Genomic DNA, 9,106 nt, shown 5'->3' with positions numbered 1-9,106 from the left:
TGAAAGTGTAGAAACAAAGTCTGTTGTTAACGGTGAAGAAGCAGCAGCAGGGAACAATATTACTGAAGGAAGTAATAATGACTTCTTGCAGTTACTCCTGGAGCATCAAGAAAATGAAGACAACGCTTCATTAGCTCAATCCATTTTAAGGACCTGCGCTTGGCGTGTGGGATCACTAAGAAAAAAAGCCCTCAATTCAGAGCTCTACTGTTTTCATTGTATTGGAATTTTTTTCTTTTTTTCCGCGCTATTTATATGCAAAATTTGTTTCAACGATGAGAGAGCTCATAAACTACTTGCTTAAGCAAATGAAAGTGCCCAATAATTCAATTTTTCAAAAACAAGACTTCTAACATTCAACAGACATTTTCACAAGCATTTGGAAGGCACAATCTAAACAAATAAAGAAAAATTCAGTTTATTACATATCAACATCTCAAAAGCAAACCCTAACAACAAAAACAACTCATTAAAATGTTTACATCCGTCATTTTATTCAAGCCCTCTCGCCTCTGATTCTCCTTGCAAGCTGGATATCTTTGGGCATGATAGTGACCCTCTTAGCGTGAATAGCACAGAGATTGGTGTCTTCAAAGAGACCCACCAGATAAGCCTCGGCAGCTTCTTGAAGAGCCGCGACGGCGCTACTTTGGAACCTCATATCGGTCTTAAAGTCCTGAGCGATTTCCCTAACGAGCCTCTAGAACGGAAGCTTCCTTATCAGAAGCACAGTGCTCTTTTGGTACTTTCAGATCTCTCTCAAGGCCACTATTCCCCGCCTGAAACGGTGTGGTTTCTTCACTCCTCCCGTTGCTGGAGCGAACTTTTCGAGCTGCCTTAGTGGCCAGCTGCTTACGTGGTGCCTTTCCTCCGGTGGACTTCCTTGCTGTCTGCTTCATGCGAGCCATTTTGTGAAAGTGTGTTTCTCCGGAACCAGTGGGAAAACTTTAAAGTGATGGCAACGTGGCGACGGAAGACATGTTTAGGGGATAGTTGTTTATATAAGATAGTAAAGCGAGACGTTTGTTTCTGTGAGTTCTAAATCTGGACCGTTCGAAGGGCAATGGGTGTTGTTTCGAAGGGCAATGGGTTCAAAGAAAGGGCTTTTGTTTTGCGTTTTATTATTCTCTAAATGGTGTCGTTTCAAAGCGGAGGAAGGAAAAAAAATTAGAATGAAACGACGCTGTTTTGAGTCGTTTCGGGGTTTGACCCGGGATTTAACCCGTGGCAAACATCAACGCTGAAATATTTTTGTAAGTCTTGCGTGAGTCTGTGGCTTGAAATTAAAAGACATTATTAGCTGGAAAGTTAAAATACTTTTAACCTTTTCTTACCTCATGTTTACTTTTTAAGGTGAATTATTTTGATATTCTTTTTGGAATTTTAATAAAATTATATTTATTAAAACTATTTATTTTTCCATGAATTCATATTATAGTTACTTGGTAAAATATTTTGAATGAAACTAATCTTAGAAAAGAATAAACCTATCTTAAGAGGCCCCATGCATTAATTATTTGGAAAAAAAAAACGAAGAATTCAAGAAAATCTTGTTTGTTTTAAGAAGGGGTTTGTTTAGGGATGGCAATTGTACCCGCAAATCCGCAAATCCGCCCAAACCCACCCGCCAAAACCCGCCCGTTGCGGGTAATTTTACCCATTGCGGGCGGGTTTAGTATTATAAATTAAAACCCGCACATGGATGCGGATGGGTTTGGTATTAACCTTATATCCAGTGGATACCCGCATGGATATCCACCAAACCCGTAATATTTTTTTCAAATATTTTTAATTTAATTTTAATCTAAAAATGTATAAAAAAAATAATGTCATTAATTAAATTACCAAATAGCCAAACGCTCAAAGTTGTGTATGTGTGTATGTGGCCTATATCCTATTCTAAAGTCATAATCTAAAGAAAACTAAAAGCATTTTCCTTCGAATTAGTATTTGAAAATATTAATCTTAATTATTATTATAGGCATTGTGTTGGATGGGTGCTTATGGTGGTGAATGAAATGAATATCTTCTCTTGGAGCTTGTTTTAAATGATAATATGAAATGTAATTATTATTTTTAGATACTAGTTTGTGTTTTTTAAATGGATTTGTGTAATTTATACTTAAATTTGAGAATTTGTGTTGAATTGATGTGGAAATTTTAATTTTTCATTTACATTATTTAAATATAAAATTGAGTATGTTATATGGAATTTGAGGTTATTATTATAAATTTATATATTAAACATTTGTGATTTTAAATACGGAAACCCGCAAAAAATCCGCCGGATACCATTGCGGGTTTGGTAATTGTTAAAACCCGCTGCAGATGGGTTTTTGTAAAAAAATTAAAACCCGCTGCGGGTTGCAGGTGGGTTTGGTAATTTAAATTTTGTGCGGTTTTGGGTTTGGTAATGACAAACCCGCTGCGGGCGGTGCCCATTGCCATCCCTAGGTTTGTTCAGGACGAGCGAATAAGGGTTATTTATATGTAATTAAAAAAGGTGTCAATCGAAATTATGTGACATTTTAATTGTCGAATTAGGACTGTTTAAAAGAGGGGTTTTTAGAGAATAACAAAAGGGTGCAAATAGCACAAACCCATCTTTCTCTGAAAAAGAGAATACTCTTTGTTATTATTGTATTTTTCTGTCATATAATTTTGTTATTTACTGAAAGCTTGCTTATTTTCAGCTTGTTAAAAGGCGATCAAAGGTATTCTTTCTTGTTTCAGTTAAGGCAAAATAACTATACGAGGAGGCATATATATATTACTCCCAAATTTTCTCTGTTGGCTTGGAAGCTCGGGATATGAAAGCTTGTTTCGGCTTCCCCATTGTACGATATCTTGAGTACCATTGACGGTTTCAAAATTTTGGGTTTGGATTGAGTGTGATTACATGCTCAGCATTCTTCATTTCCCCAATGACAGGCTTCCTCTCTCTCGGCCTTTGATTAATTAATGGGAAAACTGTTTATTGATCATGGACAAGATGACAAATATTTTATGGGGCATATTTGAGGAAATAATTAACTATTTCGATTTTGAATTTGTCCCAGGACATTAAATCCTCCATTTATTTATCTTGGAGTGTCTAACAGGCAAATGTATATATGTACGATCAGTGGCATATGACTTGGTATATATTCAGGAAATATTATTGAAATAAATATTTAGAGAATATTTGAGACAAAAGAGCTTTCTGAATGAACATTCAAGTTCTTTTCATGAACCCTTTTCGAAAAAGAAAAGAACGGGTTGTTTCAAATTAACTATTTCGTAGCTACAGGAAATATTTCGTAGGGAATGTTGTGATTTTCTGGGGTTTTGATAAAAAAAATTTATATTTGATAAAAATATAATGATGAAATGTCTTATATAATGTCAGAAATGAGGAACATACCTTCCATGTCCAGCAATCCAACAAAATTTTTATATTTGATAAAAATTTCTGGGCTGTTGTGATTGCCAGAAATTGGCAATGGCTAGCAGCGGCGGAATCAAGATTTTAGCTCAAGGGAAGTCAAAATATAGAAATCATAAATTTGAGTGGGCTAAAACATAAAATCTCTAATATTGAGAGGACCAAAGATGAGTACTAAAATGAAGAAATCATATAACTGGGCGGACTTTAAACATAAAAATAAACAAAAGGGGGCCAACTGTAACTCATGTCTAGGAGTTTGTAAATTTCAGTTCAACCCTTATTTTATGTGGAAAATTTTCCAACCCACCATAAAAATTTGGGTGGCAATGGTCCCTTAGACCTTTAACCGATGAAATATTTCTAAGGATGTAAAAATCTCTGCGGCCCGTATCTGTGGGGCTCGATTCATTCGGGCTGTTTTAATTATCACCCATAAGTTTATACCAGCTTTCATAGAAGAGTTTTAAACTTTGGCAGTTGTAAATTAGTAGGATTAAAAATCGTATATATAAGATCAATAAAAGTCTAAGATTACTATTTTTATTCAGCTACAATAGTGAAAGAAACAGATACAAGTTCATGGTGAAGGCTTATCAAAATAAAAGAACCACAGAAAAAAATTAATTAGTTAATTGTTATCTAAAGCAACTGAAAATGAACCAAATACTATACTGATTAATTAATCTCGGGGCCAAAACTATTCGTTTTCAACTTCAATGCTTTCACTATCTTTTTTTACCAAGTCATATCCTTTTCAAATATTCTGTTGGTCAGCGCTTGCATGTTTCTCCACTTGTAATAAACCTTCGAAAGTCTAATATCAATTTTCAGTATATTTTACATATATAAATATCTTGATTTACAAATTAAGAATAAGTTGAAGTACGATAATCACAAATTAACTATTTCGCTTTTAACTACAGGGGATAAATATTATTTGTTTAAATTTATCAGTAGAAGTACGATAATCACAGATATTGAACGGGCTGTTTCAAATTAACTATTTCGTAGCTACAGGAAATATTTTTCATGATTCATGATTGTCTGACGATTTGGATTACAAAAGTAGATATTACAGTCACATATCCGGTAGCCAGGGAAAATTTTGTGTTTTACTTATATCTTTAGAGTAGGCTTCTTATTGAGTCTACCGGTGCTGACTAGATGACAAACTAGTTACCCGATATTTCGGCTACGGAGCCCGAAACGAATACCCGGCCTTTCTTGGACCAGGACCGGAAGTGGACTGAGTTTCTTCCATAAACCAATATTTCGGTTCTGGTATCGGAAAGCGAAACGCTAACAGCTTAAGCGTAGGGAAAGCTAGTTTTGAAGTGAAACCAGTGGATAATTTTAACTCCCTATGTCAATGTGCAGGAGATATGATGTTACTTTATTTAGTTCTCAATCTATTTCCTTGCATGAGGCAATTAACAACGAGTTAAGAATTTAAAGTAAAAATCTTTGAAAATTTAAAACTATAGCTTAAAGGTGGAGGCGACCGCTTTTGGTGATGAAAATTACTCTGCATTCTCCTAGGGATGTGGTGGGAAGTGGGTATAAAGAAGACGAGGGAGAAGGGGAGAGTACCCACTTGTTATAATGGGTAGCCAAAATTTTTTGAGGTACGGTACATTTTGAAAAATAACGTATAATAAAAGTAGTAGTGTCATGTTGGTCCTTAATTAACACAATTCTTTATAATTTTTGTAAAATCAATGATGATATTTTTAGTCCCTAACAAAAATTCATATATTTAATTAAAGAAATTAAAAAGCACTTGCTTATATTAAAGCCAAGACCAAACTAAAAACATAAAAATCAATTTATTTTATCATATAATGTATTAAAATATGTGTTTTTGGTTCTTTTATTGTGGTCTTAACTTTATTACAATAAGATATACTTGATTGGATGATTATATGAGTTAGGCTATTTAAATTTAAATTTGTGACATGAAATTTTGGCACAAATCTTGAACTATTGGTTTTTAAAAATTCAGTGATAGATGAATAGCCGTCATTAAATGCTATTATGACTATCAACATTTATTATTGAATTGCTTGAAATCAATGGCTCAAAATTTATGTTAAATTTTTAAGTCAAAAATTTTAAGTTAAAGTAACCTCACCCGATATATACTATATTGTTGGCCTTATGAGGAGTCACCTTTAGGACTACAAAGAGATAAAGTTAAATGATTTATTCCATTCTTCAGGCACCAATTAATTTTCAAAGAAATATGGCAACCTTGACTTTAAAACTCCATAGCTAAGCATGTTGAATCTAGAGCAATTCAACTATGAGTGATCTACTAGGAAGTTGCAATAATATGCTCGATCCAACAAGTGGTATCAAAGCTTGGTCACATGTTCAGTAGGTGGGTTAGCATAGTATCAACTAGCCAGTGGTGAGCTAACATTATGGATGGTGAAGGTTGGATTGCAAAATGAAAAATCTTATATTATTGGATTGGTCTATGGATCTGTGTGTTTAGATTCAATATAAACAATCCAAACAATATTTTTTTCTTTATTTTTTAAAAGAGCTACATGTCACTTTTATATTTAAGTGCTAAAAAATAGAACCTAATTTTCCTTAAAAAAATATAACATAACTTTGTATTACTATAAGGATGCGTTTGGCATCCAGCATTACACAGCATTACCATCCCGCATAGCATTAAATTAATACAACCCTATGTTTGGCTAAAAACTGATTTCGTATTATACCGCATAACATTACTGCTGTTATACAGTTAAAGCCGCATTAACTAAACCCGTGGGGGGTATCGGGTTTACGCGTGATTGCTTATAAAGAGAGGAAAAAAAAAAGAGTAATATTTTTTCTTCTTCAAAACACGATTAAGCCACAGAACGCATCTTCTCTTTGCTTCCATTCTCTTCTCAAAACCCAATCTATCGCCGACACCGGCTCAGCCATAACATTTATCACCGACACTAGCACGGCAACAGCCACTTTGAGTACTCGATGCTGTCAATGCCGTCAAGTTCTCCCGCGCGGCACCCCTACTCCAACATCTCTATGCCGCGGGTCCGCAGCCACTGCACGATATCACAACAAATTCATATTAGCATTTTTGCCTTTATCCATAACTTGATGATTTTAAATTATAAAAGCCATTTTTTAAAAAGATAAAAAAGAAAAATCAGATCCTTGTGACAGTGTTACTTATTCTTTTTTGCTTTTTTTCTTTTCTTCTTCGGAAGAAAAGGATTTAAAGGGAGGAAAAATGATTTATCGACAAAATAAATAAATAAATAAATGAAGGATGCAAAGAACCGAAAAAAAAAAAAATTGTGGAATGATAACAAGGGGAGAAAAAAGAAACAGAGGAAGAAAAGAACAGGGAAGAAATTAAAGAGGGTTGAAGGTTGAAGATTGAAGATTTTGTCCTGTAAAAGAGGGAGATAAAGAGATAAGGATGACGTGTCAATGCATAGACACAACTTGTGTTTATTATTTTATAATTTTATTTTACCAATTTTTTTATAGAATTTATTTTACCGTTTGTTTTATTAAACAAGCAAATTATATATTAATTGTTTTGTCATTCATTCTTATTAAATGTATGTTTTATTCTTTATTTATATTGTGATAATTTTTTAAAAGTTATTTGATTAAATTATGTGATTCAATCGTTATTTCAAAGGATATATATTTGGGAAATGCTAAAAAAGAAAATATTATGTCACCGAAAATTTTAGAATTTGTTAGTTTACATATGTTTTATGAATAATTATAATTCTTTTTTACATTTATAATACAAGAAATTAATGTAAAAGTTTTAAAATTTAAAACTTCTATATTTAATATATTTCTAAGTATTAATAAATATTATTTTATAAATATATAATATAAATTAATCACAAAAAATTAATACAGTACAGTGCAACACCAAACATAGTATAATTAAAAATTAATACAGTACAGTGGAACACCAAACATTGTACAACATTATTGTAATACAGTGCTAATGCAATACAGCATAATACAATACACCTGCATTAAAATAATGCAATACAGCATAATACAATACAGTGTACCAAACGCACCCTAAGTGTATAATAATACTGAGTATAAACTACGAGTGCCACCAATTTTTACTTTCAATTTTCAAATTTCAATTGTTCTTTAACCATGTGATAATAAAATACATGAATTGTGAAATATCAAAGCAGTTGATCTTTTTTTTTTCAATTGATAGTAATTAGAACTCTAGAAAGTAATTGATGATTTTTGTTTCAGATTTTTATTTCAATAGGATTGATCGAATCAGATTAATTAAATTGGATTTCACCCTTTATTAATTTGGATTATATTAGATTTTAATTAGTAATTGGATCATATTGAATCCAAAAAAAATGATGGATTGGACTTGCATTTGACAAAATACAATCGATTTGAACCATTGAACACCCTATTGTTTAATTTTTTATTATATTTCTTAATGTTGCGTTGATTTGTTGTGGGATTATTTTCCTTCGTTGTTATAATAATCCTTTATCTTTAATGATTAAAGGTTTAATAATAATAACATATCTTTACTTTTATTATAATAATCCATTATCTTTAATGATTGAAGGATTTATTATAATATCTCAAAAAAAAAGGATTTATTATAATATCATGTCTTTAGGTTTATTATTATTTATGGTTTGATTTTCCCTATAAAAGGCAGTGTGTTTCTGGTGGGAACAGATCATAAGAGTATGAAAACATGAACTGAATTAGAGCATTTTCTCCCTGTGAATTTCATTCTCCCAATTTCTTTCTCTTTCTCCCTGTGAATTTCATTCTCCCAACTTCTTTCTCTTTCTCTCTAATATATTAGTAATTGTAACATCTCTTTCGTTCTTTCTCTCTCACCTTATTTTGATCATAGGTTCTAGCCTTTGATCTTTAAATCTTTTCACTCAGCATAGTTTTTGTATGCGCATTTTAGTTGCCTGGGTATGCATATATTTTCTCTATAAGCTTTATTGATCAGAAGTTCCAAGTGGCAATTAAAGCAAGAGTACGAGCACCACAATTTTTTCCTCTTCTCACTCTTTACAAAAGGAAAATTGTAGTGTCTCCCACAATCACAGATTTGTTTAAAATGACTAAAATTTCTTAATATTCCCTCTTTAATTTCTAATATACCCTTAATTTCACTGGTTAATGTTTTGATACAACAATAAACAATATATATATATTTACCAGTAAGTTTCATTAATAAAACACTAGTGATAAAATTATAAAATTCTCCCCCGTAAAAAAATCCATGTTGTTCTTCCAATTCCTCTCTTTTTGTTTTTCAAGCTCAGCTCTGAGCACAGTATCTAAATCTTTGAAGTAGTAGTAGGTGTGAAACCCTTTAAGAGGACCGGGATTGATGACTTGGCAAACTACTTAACAGCTTTTCCAGCATCAATTTTCAGTCGTATAAAATGTTTGTTGGTAAATATATTTTCTTTAGCTCTTCTAAATAACTACGTGTGTGTGTGTGTGTGTGTGTGTGTGTGTGTAATATTGGCTTCGAAGCTTCTGTAGTTAGTGGTGACTGAATATCATGGTTGTTTCAGCTTGTAGCATCTTTATCTGTACATAGTTTTAACAAAATAAAATATAAATATTTTAATTTTTAAATTTTGTAGCAAGTTAATTTTTATTTGT

The 9,106-nt window shown here is 32.2% G+C and overlaps 1 long non-coding RNA gene and 1 pseudogene across 1 annotated transcript; both read right to left on the bottom strand.

Moving 5' to 3' along the window:
• Positions 1-455: 455 nt before the first annotated feature.
• LOC112497492 (histone H3.2-like) lies at positions 456-908 on the bottom strand (annotated as a pseudogene).
• A 5,117-nt stretch (positions 909-6,025) lies between these two features.
• Positions 6,026-7,106, bottom strand: LOC127902084 (uncharacterized). The gene is made up of 2 exons (XR_008054558.1): positions 6,620-7,106; positions 6,026-6,492 (listed from the first exon to the last, which is right to left on the bottom strand). It is a non-coding gene; the product is annotated as an uncharacterized LOC127902084 (long non-coding RNA).
• Between the last annotated feature and the right edge of the window lie 2,000 nt (positions 7,107-9,106).

Source organism: Citrus sinensis, chromosome 5 (genome assembly GCF_022201045.2).
Source record: "Citrus sinensis cultivar Valencia sweet orange chromosome 5, DVS_A1.0, whole genome shotgun sequence".
Classification (NCBI taxonomy): Eukaryota; Viridiplantae; Streptophyta; class Magnoliopsida; order Sapindales; family Rutaceae; genus Citrus; species Citrus sinensis.
This window is presented reverse-complemented; position numbering and strand designations above follow the sequence as displayed.